Source organism: Sarcophilus harrisii, chromosome 5 (assembly GCF_902635505.1).
Source record: "Sarcophilus harrisii chromosome 5, mSarHar1.11, whole genome shotgun sequence".
Taxonomy (NCBI): Eukaryota; Metazoa; Chordata; class Mammalia; order Dasyuromorphia; family Dasyuridae; genus Sarcophilus; species Sarcophilus harrisii.
The window spans coordinates 151,887,684-151,903,952 of NC_045430.1; positions in this window are offsets into that span (position 1 = coordinate 151,887,684).

Here is a 16,269-nt window from a genome sequence, read left to right on the forward strand (position 1 = left end):
CCAGTAGATGTTAAATATATTAAAGTATACATTAGATACATTAAAGTATAAATTAGATACATAATGAGTATATATAACCAAACCATTATTTTGCTGTACAAAAAGAATCAGACTCTGAAATATTGTACAATTAGCTTGTGAAGGAAATCAAAAATGCAGGTGGGCATAAATATAGGGATTGGGAATTCAATGTAATGGTTTTTAGTCATCTCCCAGAGTTCTTTCTCTGGGTGTAGCTGGTTCAGTTCATTACTGCTCCATTGGAAATGATTTGGTTCATCTCATTGCTGAAGATGGCCAGGCCCATCAGAATTGATCATCATATAGTATTGTTATTGAAGTACATAATAATCTCCTGGCCCTGCTCATTTCATTCAGCATCAGTTCGTGCAAGTCTCTCCAATACTCTCTGTATTCATCCTGTTGGTCATTTCTTACCGAACAATAATAGGGAATGAGGTCTTGTAATGCTCAACTCTACCATATAAAATATTCTATTGCTGTGGCTAGATCATTTTTCAGTTATGTTTAACTCTTCATGACTTTGTTTGGCACAAGGTAATAGAATGATTTGACATTTCCTTCTTCAGCTCATTTTACTGATGAGGAATGATTAAGGTGAGGAAACTGAGGTGAATAGGGTTAAGTGACTTATCCAGAGTCACACAGCTAGGAAGTATCTGAATTCCTGAATTTTATATGGGGAACCTAAGTAGCAGACCTTAGGTTCCCCATATAAAATGTAAATCTCTTAAAATGAGGAATTTAAATATGTATGTATGTAAATAGGTATACATACCTATAACCATATTTTATTTAAATTATTTTATTTTAAATTAATTCTTTAATTTTTCTAATTTTTATTTTTAATAGTTTAAATCACATGATCAATTTTTAAATATTTTAATTTATTTTTAATTAATATTTTAAATTAAATCACATCATCAAAGAACAATAACAATGTAGAAATTTATTCTTTTCCTTAATATGTTTTATCCTAGGTTGGGATTTGTTGTCTAAAAGATATTTTCGAGGAATATCTTCCATATTTAGTTTCTGAAACATGAAAAATTATATTTACTTAGGGACAGATTAAAAAAAAACTCACCAAAAAGACAAATTTTTTGATTTTGTAACAGAAATTGATTTTAGAAACAAAATAATTTTCCCCCTTTTATGCAAGCTACTAACAGGATAGTTTTATTTGTATGCTTCTTTATTCATTTGTACACTTATCTATCCATCTGTTAATTAAGCTAAGTGAAATTTGTTTTCACCTGTTTAGTGAAGTTATGAGAGAAAAGTGAAATACCTGGATCCATGTCAAGTACATTCTCTCCAAGATGCTCATAGAATTGCCCAAGAATGTAACAATGAAACCTTAGAAGCTAGTTACAATCTCAGACCTGCCATATACTAGCTTTACTTAATTATTAAAATTGCTTAACTTCTTCCAGCCTCCATTTCCTCATCTGTAGAATAAAACTTGGCTGCTTATCATCAGTTTAGATAATTTATAGTAACAAGAGTTTGTAATTATAAAAGTGCTATTTTATGTAAATACATACTTATATGAAAGTAATTTGCATTGTTCCTCACAAAATGCCCATATCTGTTCATACCACATCCAAATAGATCTTCTGGCAGCTGGGTTGAAAGCTACTTGACAATTTGAAATACTTAAAGGTTAGGAAAGATTGAATTGAGAGTTGGTATGATTAGGTAGAGGGACCTATGGTTTAAATGTCTCTTTTGTAATCTCCACTTTTGTAGCTTTGGGCAAGTTCCTTAACCTGTCTGGACCTAATTTTTGCATCTGTATGTGACTTTCCTGGTTAAAAGCCCAGTCCTGGGAGTGTGCACAGGGGGATGCCCTGTGGATATTTGGTGAGTTTTTTTTTTTTTTTGCAGTGTATGATGATAAAGAACTGAGGGGTCCATTCAGAACATATAACTCCTATTTCTCCTGGCTAATTGAATCTCTCCCTAGCATTTACATTTTTCCTCTTAGATTATAGGAGTACTCCCTGGGATGGGAGTGAGTGTTAGAGGATCTTTTTAAATATTATTGTATTAATTCCAGGGTTTCCTCTCAATATCAATCACCCAATATCATCTAATTGATAAAACTCATGTAACTTTGGAACCACACAGGTGGAGAAGGAATCCCACCCAGAGACTTATCACACATCTTCCTCTGCCCTCTAACTGCCAGGGAGAGATGAGAGATTTGATCGGTTAGTGACTTTTTGTATCCCATTTCAACCACTTTGTAGTAAGTAGTCAGAAAACAGAGTATACCTAAACAGGCTCTGAGGTGGAGAAATAGGCTTTTCCATTCTGTTTCATCACTTACTTCTAGAAGCAGGATCGTCACCCATTCCTGTGTGACCCCTGCTCCCATAACTGGGTCTATTTCATTGGCCGGTTCCATTTAAAATGAAATGGTCTCAATGGTTCTTTTTGATGTTCCTTCCACCTCTAAGTTTATGACCCCACTTCTTTTTTTTTTTTACATAAAATCTAAATTTCAATATTATATTGCTCATATAAAAAACTGTCCATTAGGAAAAGGATCATACAAATAAAAAAAATGAGATAAAAAAAAAGTCAGAATGCCATATGTAAAGATAACTACTCTTCATTCTACCCATTTGCTTTCTCGAAAAGAACTTCTCTAGGGTCCTTCTGAATCAATGATTAAGTTGCTGAGTACCTATTTCTGGTCCCACTTTTAATGATTACTAGCTATGTGATCATGAACAAGTCATTTAATTTCCCTGAGACCAACCAATTGTCCATGGTGGGAGTTCCCATAGCAATGAAATCACAGATCCTTGATCTATTATTAAAAGTTGAGATATAAAGATAGGAAAAGGAAGAAGTAATATTAAAAGGAAAGAGAAATGTTAACAGGGCACAGGGGTCAGTGATGAACAGAGTTATAAGGTTAATTCTAGTAGTTATCTTTAGATCTGGGGTAATAATGATGTACCTGGCTTTCTGACCTATGGGGTAGAGACAGTGTATTTATCAATCTATGGAAAGAAGTTTCTGAGGAATCACTTTAAGGGAAAATGTTCTTTTGTGTTACCATGCATTGCTAATATAACAGATCAAAATATAGGTGCATGCCTTTTAGTTCATGGCTCCATTGAGGAGTATGGTTGAAAGTAGACAGGGGGTAGAGCCAATGGGAAACATACACTATATTATGCAGGGCATTTTTCCATTCCCAAACTATATATATCCATTCTGAGGTTTGGTTTGGCTAGCATATGGAGGAATGTAGATTTATTTGAGAGGCAAGTCTCCTTGCCAAAAATAGTTCCCCTATTGAATGTTGGAAAGTTAAAATATCAATTAGATTACATTTCTGTGTCTATATCAAATTGTACATACCCTTTGATCCAGCAGTGTTTCTACTGGGATTATATACCAAAGAAATCTTAAAGGAGGAAAAGGGACCTTTATGTGCCAAAATGTTTGTGGCATCCCTTTTTGCAGTGGCAAGAAAGTGGAAACTGAGTGGATGCCCATCAGTTGGAGAATGGCTGAATAAGTTATAGTATATGAATGTTATGGAATATTTTTGTTCTGTAAGAAATGACCAGCAGGATGAATACAGAGAGGATTGGCGAGACTTACATGAAGTGATGCTGAGAGAAATGAGCAGAACCAGGAGATCATTATATACAGCAACAACAAGACTATACGATGATCAAGTCTGATGGATGTGGCTCTCTTCAACTGATCCAAGTCAGTTCCAGTAGTCTTGTGATGAAGAGATCCATCTGCACCCAGAGAGAGGACTGTGGGAACTGAGTGTGGATCACAACATAGCATTCTCACTCTTTTTGTTGTTGTTTGTTTGCATTTTGTTTTCTTACTCATTTTCTTTCCTTTTTGATCTGATCTTTCTTGTGCAGCAAGATAATTGTATAAATAGGTATACATATACTTTATTTAACATGTGTAACACATATTGGATTGCTTGCCATCTAGGGGAAGGGGTAGGAAGAAGGAGGGGGAAATCTGAAACACAAGGCTATGCAAGGGTTAGTGTTGAAAAATTATCTGTGCATATGTTTTGAAAATAAAAAGCTTTAATAATAAAAAAAAAAGATTCTGTGTCTAGAAAACTCAAGTGAATAAGCAAACTATGACCCAGGAAAGTCAACACCTAAAGCTATTAGCACTCATTAACAGAGTCTTAGATTAATTTAACAGATTATCTCTCAGATGAGACAAGTCCTGAAGTATAACACATAGGACAAATAAACATGGGGAACCAGAGAAATCAGGAACAATGTCTGTCTATGAAGGGCAAGACAGAAACTAAACTGCAACTAAAACTTTGCCCATGGATAAATTCCCAAAGCATCTTCAAGGTCACTAAGAAATGTGCATTAATTTGAGACTGCTGAAGTCGCCAAAATCAGTTTATTTATATTTTTTATATCCAGCATTTAACATAATGCCTTACATATAATAAGGATTTAATCAATCCTTTTTTCATTCATTCATGTTTCAGATGCTATACCAGATACAAAGGCTATTTGAAGATACAAAGGCAAAAATGAAACAGTTCTTGCCCACATGGAACTTATCTTCTCATAGAAACAAAATATATGCAGAGAAGTAACTATAAAATATAAAATATAAACAAAGTACACAAATATAAGCATGTGTGTGTGTGTGTGTGTGTGTGTGTGTGTGTGTTGAGGGCATACCTGAAAGAATGGAGAAAATGGTATTTGAATTGAGCTTTAAAAGAAGAGAAAGTGGAAGTGAGAAGGGAGGGCATTCCTAGTATAGAAACCAATCTGGGCAAAAGCACAGAGACAGATGATTGAATGTCACCTGTAAGCAACAGCAAGAAGTTTTAATCCCAGTTCACACCACGTGTAAGAAATTGTGCAAATCACCATTTGCTCAATTTCTCATCTGTAAAAGTAAGAGGCATCTAAGCTGCTTTCCAGATTTAATATATTTCATATTATCATATGATATATCATATGATCCTATGAAGTCAGAGTGTGTACAAATCAAAGATTTCAAGGAAGAGAAACAAAGCTTCACACTCAGATGAATATGCAATTTATTAATAATGTATGAGCCAACTTGATTTGATATATGTAATAATATATCAACCAATTTAGTGTACATACTCAGCCACAGCAGGATATAAGCTTTGACTTGGCTCAGGGAAATTAAGAAACCCAGGGCTGTAACTAGCAGTTTTGGCACCCAAGGTAATAAACATTCACATGCTCTCAAATCAGCCATGAGGGGAGAAGAGACAGCGACTCTGGGATATTTTTCAGGCTGTTACTAGGAAGATCATCATCTGAGGATGAACTCATCTGGCTTGTGGCCTTTGGGGGATGGGCTAGAGAGGAAAAAAGTATAATATAATCTAATTTCCTAGGTTAATCTAGTTGAATCTCTCTGAGGGAATGATAGTGATGTTAAAATGTAAATGTAACAAATTTAAAAGTTGCATAATTAAAAAAAAACAATTATTTTAGTTATTTTTGTGCCTTCTAAGTTTTGGGTGCTTATGGGAAATCCTTTCAAGGATTTTTAAGTCACTTCACCATAGTTACAATTCTGCAAACATATAACTGTAGCCAAGGATAAAGTTACAAGATTGAGTATGGATACTGGTTAGGGAATATGTGGATTTATATGGAGTAGAAAGAAGAAGCTGGAACTTCATACCAATGCATCAAAATGAGAAAAATAAACTTCAGCTATCATTGGAACATTGACCATCAGCAGGTGAAATGAAGTTAAACATAGGGATTAGTAGAGTTCTCTTGGTATCAGGATCTAAACTCATGGATATTCATCAGCCATTCTAGTTGTCTATTAATCTGCCTTTTTTTTTTCTTAGAAGTGGACAGATTAACCAGCTTGCATATTCTCCAAATGCTTCTTTATTTCCTTAATGGTGCTTAAAATTCTAGTCTCTGAATGTCATTTGTTTAGTTCAAGAAGCTCTATTGAAAGGCATATATCCCAGATGAGAATAATTCTAATATATTGAAGAGAAATGAAGGCAGAAAAAAACCCCCAATATTATCATTTGCTGGAGGATACCTAGAAAGACAAAGGAAATAGTTCATGAATGTCTGCCATGGAAGCAATAGAAACCAGTGTTGTACCCAAGTATTTACCTAAAGCAAAGCACCTAATATTTATTGACATGTTAACAATAATTTCATCTTACAAAAGATATAGGAAACAATAAAAGAAATTTCTCTTCTAGATCTATTGTAACAAAAAGGAACTTCATTTTGGAGTCAGATAATGGCAACTTTGAGGAGCAATAACCATTTCCATCTTCTTTCTTTTTGAAATTAGGTATTATTTTAATGACAACAAAACTTTATATCTTCATAACACCATCAAAACTTACAACCCAACAACCCTCTGGCATAAACTATAGAAGTATTATTACAGATTTTTTTTTGTCATTCAGTCATTCAGTTATGTCCGACTTTTCATGACCCAATGGACCATACATAGCAGAGCAGGTCCTTCTAAACTCCATTATCTCTCAAAGTCTGTCCAAATTTATTGTTTCTATGATGCTATTTATACATCTCATACTCTATCATTCCCTTTTCCTTTTACCTTTAATCTTTCCCAATATTAGTACTGATCAGTTTCCAATGAGTCCTGCCTCCTCATTATGTGGCCAAAAATATTTAAGCTTCAGCTTCAACATTTGATCTTTCACTGAATAAATCGAATTAGTTTTAAGTATTGACTGATTTGACTTTTGAGAGTTGAAAGTGCTCAATTCAATTAATTCAAAATTCATATTTAGTTCAAATTCAATTCAATTCAGAAGTGTCCATTCTTCTGAGTTTAGCTTTCCTTATAATCTAACACTCATAGCCATATGTTGCTATTGGAAAAATCATAACTTTGACAATTTGGACCTTTGTCAATAAGGTGATATCTTTGCAATTTAGCATCATATCTATAACCATTCTTAAAATTATAGAAGAGAAGAAAACTGGGCAAAGTTTGATATTCATTGTATACTTGGAAAAGCAGATTTCAGAAAGTTCAGAGAAAGGATCAGAAAACTACCATACCTTAAAATCCTGTAGGGGAAATCAGCCATAGGGAGATTGAAAACTTTTAAAAATGAAATGCTAAAGACATAAAGAGTAGAAATCCTGAGCAGAGAAAGGGGGGGTGTTTTAAAAAAAAATTCATGTGGATATCTAGGGATCTCATTGACCAGCTCAAATTTTAAAGAAAAATATAAAGAAGATGGAAACAAGAAAAGGCAATGAAGATTACTACAAAAGCATATCATGGTCATGTAAAATAATGTGGAGAAGACTTAACACTCAGAATGAGCTGAGATTGGTGAAGAAAATTAGGACAACAAAGAGTTTTTAAATTAGCTACATGAGAATAAGAGATGAAAGGAAATATAAGGCATACCAATGATGATGAGGGGATGGATGAATGTTAGTAGGTGACAGAGAAAAAGCATTATTTGTCTACTTCTCATTTTGTCTTGGTTTTCTTTACCAGGGAGAATGATCTTTGAACTATAAAGGACAAAACAAAATTGACTAACAAGCAGATATGTAGCAAGAATCTAAGAGAACATTTGGTGCCCTTGAGGAGTCCTAGTCACTAGGAACAAGTAAACTACATCTCGGTGAAAAACGTCCAAATGGATTTGGAGTTGGAGTCAGGCTCAGTCCGATTGACTGAGACTATGTAGATCTTTGAGGAAGATTTCCTAATTGGAACTTTATACAGTTTATGACATCAATTCTATTAGATTTTTCTTAACTTCTATATAAACCTTTTCATGTTTTAAGCCTATGATTCTGCATTCTTGTAAGGGGATTTGGCTACTATCACTCTGGAGAGGTAGAAGTGATGGTGTCAGATATTGAACTCCACAGGTTATCTGGGTGGGGAATGTCAAGATAGTCATAAGACTGAGAAGTGAGAAGTTTCACAAAAGATACTCAGAATCCCCTGACACATAGGCAATTTAAATGATAAAAATTACATGATTGTAAAATGTTTTTGAAGTGAAAAAATACTCATTTTAAATGCAAATGATTGAGTAAATATACTCTGAGGTATGAGTTTTATAAATAGAAATTTTAATTGTCTAGGTTTTTATCAAGTGGAGCACACATGGCTTTGATAATGATATTTTAGTTTTGCATTTACTATAAGAATAATCATAGCATTATGAATATTGGATTTCTGAAGTAAGAAAGATATAGATTCAAATTTTGCCATTAATACTTACTGTGTGACCATAGGTAAATAATTTAATTTCCTTGAGCCTCAGGCAACTCTGGTTTATTATTAACTTAGAATCAATGGCGATCTAGGTTGGAGGAAAAAATTCTCCCATTGATGAAATCACAGATCCTTGATGAATTGACATATAATAATAATCATATAGGACCACCCCCTTTCTTGGCCTGCAACTCTCCTTGATTCCCAGAAGATGGCAGCCAATATCATCCTTTGCTTGTTCTTCATTGATTTGGGAAATGGGTCTCACTACCCTGTTAGAACGTGCATTGCAACCTTTCTGCCAAAAATATAATTTCATTTGCTCTGTAGGTATTATTTTACTTCACAACCAGGAGGAAATGTTCCTAGAAATCCTTTGTCTGGACCAGGGATGTGGGGACTTCCTTGTCTTTTTCTGCTCACATCATCCAAGACCAAAGCCATTCTCATAAGAATCCCATTCTGGGATTGTTCTGCAGGGTAAAGTTCTGCTGACTTTTGGCCTCGTTGAAGGTGTAGGATGAGCCTTGTTTTTCGGAAACCCTTCATTTCTTAGTTTGATTTCTGATTCTTATCCACCAAATGCCAATATCCTCTCACATTCTCTACTCTTGCTCTTTTGATCCTTTGATCTTTCCGAGGAAGGGACAAATACAAAATTATTTGTCTTTCATTTATACCTGAGTCAAGGTTTATAGGAATGAATCAGGGAAAGCTTAGTGTTATCCCCCATTCCAAGATCTTGTTACATAGAGTACTTGACTCATTGCAAGTCTATGAACCAGTTAGTGCAAATATTATTATAGTTCTTTCACAGATTAGATTATTGAGGCTGAAAGAAGTGATTTGCCCAAGGTCAAGTAGTTAATAAGTTTCAAAGCTGGGACTAGAACCCATCTCCTGACTCACTCACCAAGTTATTACCTGCTTTATATGTCACAATAGTCAATCAAGAAAACAAACTCACTCTGCTTAGCTATAAAAAAACCATTGATCTGGTAGATGCTGACAGTTTTTGCTGATGTTTGACAAATTGAAATTAAGACTCTTTTGTAATCTAATGAATTAGTTAATTTGTGTCAAAGTCAGGTAGCAGTAAGAATAAAATGCTGAACTTGTAGTCATGAAAACCTATTTGAATCCTGCCACCTGGACACTTACTAGCTATTATTCTGAATAGGCCATTTGACCTCTCTTGACCCTTGATTCCTCATCAATAAAATGTAAATAATAATACTAAGTACCTCATAGAGTTGGTTTGAGGATCAAATAAGATATAAATACATATATATGGGCATATACATATATAAAGTATATATAGATATAGATCTTATATACATATATATAATATATTAAGTACTTTGTAAAGCTCAAAACACTATATAAATCTTGTTATCATATGAATATTGACTATTAGTATCTAAAGAAATATACAATTTGGCAGCGTGTATAGATAACAGTCCTTGTTGGAGGAAAAAACAACTTTTAGTTAATATGTAAGCGTAGAATTTAGACTTCTGACTAACAATCAGAGAAACAATCAATATATGACTCCCAAGCTCTGCTTTAATTAGGGTTATTGCTTGACTTAATTGATTTTTTTATTAGGAAGAAAATTTAACTTATTAATCAGTCACCGACTCTAGTTTTTGCTTACTTTATCTTTCAGATACAATCCACCCACATTTTGAATGAGTTTAGTGTTGAAGAATTAGATTAGGCAATGATATTGTAAATATAAGCAAATCACCAGTATGTTCTCATGTGTAATAAGTATCTCGAGGTTCCACCCAAACCCCAAGGACTTGACTTTAGAAGTCCTTCATAGCAGAAAAGGAAGTTTCTGTGTAGCATTTTTTTTTTGCATTATTTGTGTTGGCAATATATGCATATATGTGAGTGTGTATTTATATGTGTATATATTTATATGCTTGTATATATATGTATATATATTGGATATATACATATATAAATAAGTTATATATCAATCATAAATGTAGACCACAGAGCATAGTTTTAAAGTTGGAAGGGTTTTGGGAGGCTATCCAGTCCAACCCCCTACAGATGAGAAAACTGAGATCCTAGGTCTCCTGATTTCAATTATGATGAACTGTCCATTACACTAGTTACCTCTTTTGTTGTAACTTTAGGCAGAGCATGCACAGATAAGAGTATGATATCCTATATGGATAGAGGAAAGAGAAGGTATGAAAATTTGGGACTTAAAAGGTATCCCAAAAAACTATTATTCAGCTAGTTGTTTAATTATAACAACCCCTCCTTGGCTCATTCAATAATCTCCAGTGGCTCCTTGTTACTTAGCCTTAATCACTGATTGGGTGTTGTGTTAGTCAAACTATGATCTACTGAAGACTTTAGCTTCAAAAGGCCAAACTTTCCCGCTGTATCCAAGTCATGTCCAGTCATCCTGATCTATATTTTGCCACTGGACCCAGATGGTTCTAGAAGGGAATGTGAGGCTGATGACCTTGCATAGCCCTCCCTCAATTAAATCCACTTCACTTGCATGTCATGGCATCCCTTCCCTGATGTCATGGTGCTCCTCAAGAATGAAGGACAAACAACATCTCAGCTAAAATCCCAGCTTCTCCAAGAAGTCTCTCCTGGTTCCACTGAAAGCAAGTGTCTTCTATCTGCCAAGGGAAAATCACAAACTTTATGAGCAAAACTACAAAACACTTTCCACACAAATTAAGTCTGATCTAACCAACTGGAAAAATATTAAATGCCCTTGGATAAGGCGAGCAAATATAATAAAGATGACAATATTACTTAAACTAATCTATTTATTTAGTGCTATACCAATCAGACTCCCAAAAAACTATTTTAATGAGCTAGAAAAAATAACAACAAAATTCATATGGAAAAACAAAAGGTCAAGAATTTCAAGGGAATTAATGAAAAAAAAATTAAATGGAGGTGGCCTAGCTGTACCAGATCTAAAACTATATTATAAAGCAACGGTTATCAAAACCATTCGGTAATGGCTAAGTAATAGATTAGTTGATCAATAGGTTCGGTTCAAAGGACAAAACAGTCAATAACTTTAATACTCTAGTGTTTGACAAACCCAGAGACCCCAGCTTTTGGGATAAGAACTCACTGTTTGACAAAAATTGCTAGGAAAATTGGAAACTAGTATGGCAGAAACTAGACATTCACCCACACTTAACACCATACACCAAGATAAGGTCAAAATGGGTTCATGACCTAGGCATAAAGAATGAGATTATAAATAAATTAGAGGAACACAGGATAGTTTACCTTTCAGACCTGTGAAAGAGGAAGGAATTTATGACCAAAGAAGAACTAGAGATCATTACTGATCACAAAATAGAAAATTTTGATTATATCAAATTAAAAGTTTTTATACAAACAAAATTAATGCAGACAAGATTAGAAGGGAAGCAAAAAATGGGAAAACAGTTTTACAGTCAAAGGTTCTGATAAAGGCCTCATTTCTAAAATATATAGAGAATTGACTCTATAAGAAATCAAACCATTCTCCAATTGATAAATGGTCAAAGGATATGAACAGACAATTCTCAAAGAAATTGAAACTATTTCTAGCCATATGAAAAGATGCTCCAAGTCATTATTAATCAGAAAAATGCAAATTAAGACAACTCTGAGATACCACTACACACCTGTCAGATTGACTAGAATAACAGGGAAAGATAATGCAGAATGTTGGAGGGGATGTGGGAAAACCGGGACACTAATGCATTGTTGGTGGAATTTTGAATATATCCAACCATTCTGGAGAGCAATTTGCAACTATGCTCAAAAAACTATCAAACTGTGCACACCCTTTGACCCAGAAGTGTTACTCCTGGCTTATATCCCAAACAGATCTTAAAGGAGGGAAAGGGACCTGTATGTGCAAAAAATTTTTGTCACAGCCCTTTTGTAGTGGCCAGAAACTGGAAACTGAATGAATGCCCATCAATTGGAGAATGGCTGAATAAATTATCGTGTATGAATATTATGGAATATTATTGTTCTGTAAGAAATAACCAGCAGAATGATTTCAAAAAGGCCTGGAGAGACCTACAAGAACTGATGCTGAGTGAAACGAGCAGGGCCAGGAGATCATTATATACTTCAACAACAATACTATATGATGACCAATTCTGATGGACCTGGCCATCCTCAGCAATGAGATGAACCAAATCAGTTCCAATAGAGCAGTAATGAACTGAACCAGCTACACTCAGCGAAAGAACTCTGGGAGATGACTAAGAACCATTACATAGAATCCCCAATCCTTATATTTTTGCCCGCCTGCATTTTGGATTTCCTTCACAGGCTAATTGTACAATATTTCAGAGTCTGATTCTTTTTGTACAGCAAAATAACTGTTTGGACATGTATACTTATTTTATATTTAATTTATAATTTAACACATTTAACATGTATTGGTCATCCTGCCATCTAGGGGAGGGGGTGGGGGGAAAGAGGGAAAAAATTGGAACAAAAGATTTGGCAATTGTCAATGCTGTAAAATTATTCATGCATATAACTTGTAAATAAAAAGCAATTAAAAAAAAAGAAAGCAAGTGTCTTCTAGCCGAAATTATCTCCAATTTGTCCTGTGTATATTTTCTAAAAATTTTTTATTTAGTATTTAACTTTTCCCAGTTACATGTAAAAACAATCAATAGTGAGTTAGAGCATTTTTTAAAAATTAAAGCTTTTCATTTTCAAAACATGTACATGGATAATTTTTCAACATTGACCTTTGCAAAACTTTGTGTTCCAAATTTTCCCCTCCTTCCCCCCACTGCCTACCCTAGATAGCAAGTAATCCAATATGTGTTAAACATGTTAAAATATACGTTAAAATCCTATATATATGTATATATATATATTTATATAATTCTCTTGCTGCACAAGAAAAATCGGATCAAAAAGGAAAAAAAATGAATAAGAAAACAAAATGCAAGCAAACAACAACAAAAAGAGTGGAAATGCTATGTTGTGATCTACACTCAGTCCTCACATTTCTCTTTCTGGATGTAGATGGCTCTCTCCATTATAAGACCATTGGAATGTCCTGAATCACCTCATTGTTGAAGAGAGTCATATCCATCAGAATCGATCATCCTATAATCTTGTTGCTGTGTACAATGATGTGGTTCTTCTCATTTCACTCAGCATCCGTTCATGTGAGTCTTAGAGCATTTTTTTCATATGGCCAGAGATAGCTTTGATTACTTCATCTGAAAACTGTTCATATCTTCTGATCGCTTATCAACCGGGCAATGGCCTGTGCTTTGGTCTGAAAGCAAACACAAGCACTTTTTTCTGCCCTGAAACTGTGGCAAATGCACCTGCTTCCCTGTGAATGCAAGATCTAGTGCTCCTCTGGACCCTGGGATTGTCGTCCAGGACTGCAAACAGTTGTGGGCAAAGCAACAGACCCCTTGTAACTTTTTCACCAATTGTTTGATCCTCTTGTGGGCTTTGTGGGCTGAGAGCTCTGGGCTGCTGCTATAATTCAGGGGCTCCCGAGGCCCACTCCTGGTTTGCTGGGGCCAGACCTGTGCTCTACATTCACCCAGGTGACCTTCCTACTGACCTTCTAACTTGTCTTTGGATGAAAAATTACTTCATCCCTCCTTTTGTGGATTCTGTTGCTCCAGGAATTTTTTATGGCATGATAGATGGGTTGAGCGCCAATGAGTTGTTGTCTTTTCCCTGCCATCTTGTCTCAGCCCTTACCCTCCCCTCCTTCAAGTCTTATAGTTCTTTGCATGTAATCTCCTCTACTAAACTGAATTTCTTGAAAACTGGCTCTGCTTTTTGTCTTTCTTTGTATCCTTGGAGTTTAGCATACTGTCTAGCAAGTAGGAGGGGCTTAATAGAAATTTTAAAATTTAACTAGTCATGTAGAAAATCAAACTATTGATTTAACTGAAATTGAATTAGCCATAACTGATTCAGTTTTCCCATACAGGCATTGCCCCCAAGTAAATACTAATTTATCAAGGATAATCTCAATGAATTTATCCATAAAATTGTAAACAGCTATGTTCTTGTGGCCACCCTAATTACATTCAGGAACTAAATATGTCATGGTCATAGAAGGAAGTTCATATTTCTTTTATGATGACTGGATAGATCTGGGGTTATTAAGAATGAATTAAAAATCTAATTTTTTTTTGGCATCCTTCCTAGAAAGGCAAAACAATCATACACATGGTCTTAGAGAATTTATTTCCAAAATATGAATGCCATGCATTCTGAGATTGTTTCAAACAATCAGGGAAACAAACAGAAGATGAAAAAGGCAAAGAGTTTGGGAAAACTATACATATTCTCAATTGTCAGGAGAAAACTAATGAGACTTCATTGCCATTAGACATCTCTCCCCTCAGAGATACTTGTTCTATCCCCAATATCTGTAGCCAGGATTTTGAGAATCTCTGATTGCAATAGTGGGGAAGTAGGGTCCCTTTGCTGTGGTTTGAAGCAAGTTTCCTCAGAGACATTTTCTTTACCATGCAGCTCTGAGTGGAGAGAAAAATGTTGATGAACTGGTATTTAAGTAAGAAGCTCTTCTTACTTCTTAAGGCAGAAAGTCACTGGATATCATAATTTCACTGTATTGATCAATTCCACTTTCTAATGAATGTTGTTTGTTTTCTTTTTTGTTCTGATTTGTTCTCCCTCATATACAAATTTTTTTTGAGCACTACTCTTGGTTATATGATTATTTGGGCAACCCTAGACATGAGGGAGGTCAAGCCTGACTAGAATAAGTGCAATAGAGCAGAGTCTCTTAATTCAATATACAATTGGATTTCCATTTGTGACCCTTTTTTTGCCAGAGAAGTTTTTCTACCCCCAGATATATAGGTATATGAAATAAGTATACAAATCAAATATTTTTGGGTAATTAATCATAAAGAAATTTATTTTTAAACTTCTAATTTATATTATGAATAAAATAGATGTGCTTGTTTATTTTTACATAAAGGATTAATCTTGTTGGATTATTTAATACCTTTTTCTATTGCCAAACTTTTCATGACCTGTATATTCAATTAAGTGACCCCATATGGGGTCACAACCCATAGTTTGAGAAGCATTGAAATAGAGTGTCCACATGGTTTCAATGTGGAAACTGTTCTGAGGCAGAAAATCTATTAACCAGCTCCCCTGGGAACTTGCTAAGTCCTTAGGTTGGTAAGGACTTAGTAACTTTGGGCCATTGATCTCCACCAATAAAGAGAGAGTACCATTATCAGTGTTAACATTATCCAGTAGCATAGGCCAAAAGGAAGGTTTGAGGAGGGGGATAGCATTGGGTGGGCTTCCCCTTTAGAAGTTTATGTAAAAATGCATTATATTCTTATGATTCTTTTCCTTTTCTGTGCTTTGGATATGACATATTTAACATTCTGAGCAGAACCAGGAGAACATCTTACACTTCAATAATTCTATACGAGGATCAATTCTAATGGACATGGCTATCTTCAGCAATGAGAGGATCTAATTCAGTTCCAATTGATCAGTGATGAACAGAACCAGCTACACCCAGCAAAAGAACAGTAGGAAACAAGTGTGGACTGCTTGTATTTTTGTTTTTCTTCCCAGGTTATTTCTAAATCCATTTTTTCTTGTGCAACAAGAGAATTATATAAATATGTACACATATATTGTATTTAAGATATACTTTAACATGTTTAACATGTATAAGACTGCCTGCCATCTAGGGGAGGGGGTGGAGGGAAGGAAGGGAAAAGTTGGAACAGAAGTTTCTGCAAAGGTCAATGTTGAAAAATTACCCATGCATATGTTCTGTCAATAAAAAGCTATAATTAAAAAAAGAAATATTTAACGTTCTATTAGACACTGTTGATATGTTGGTTTTTCTGAACTACACTTTAAAATTTTTGTTATAAGAGATGAATTACTGGGGAGGGAAAAGCATATGTGGTAATG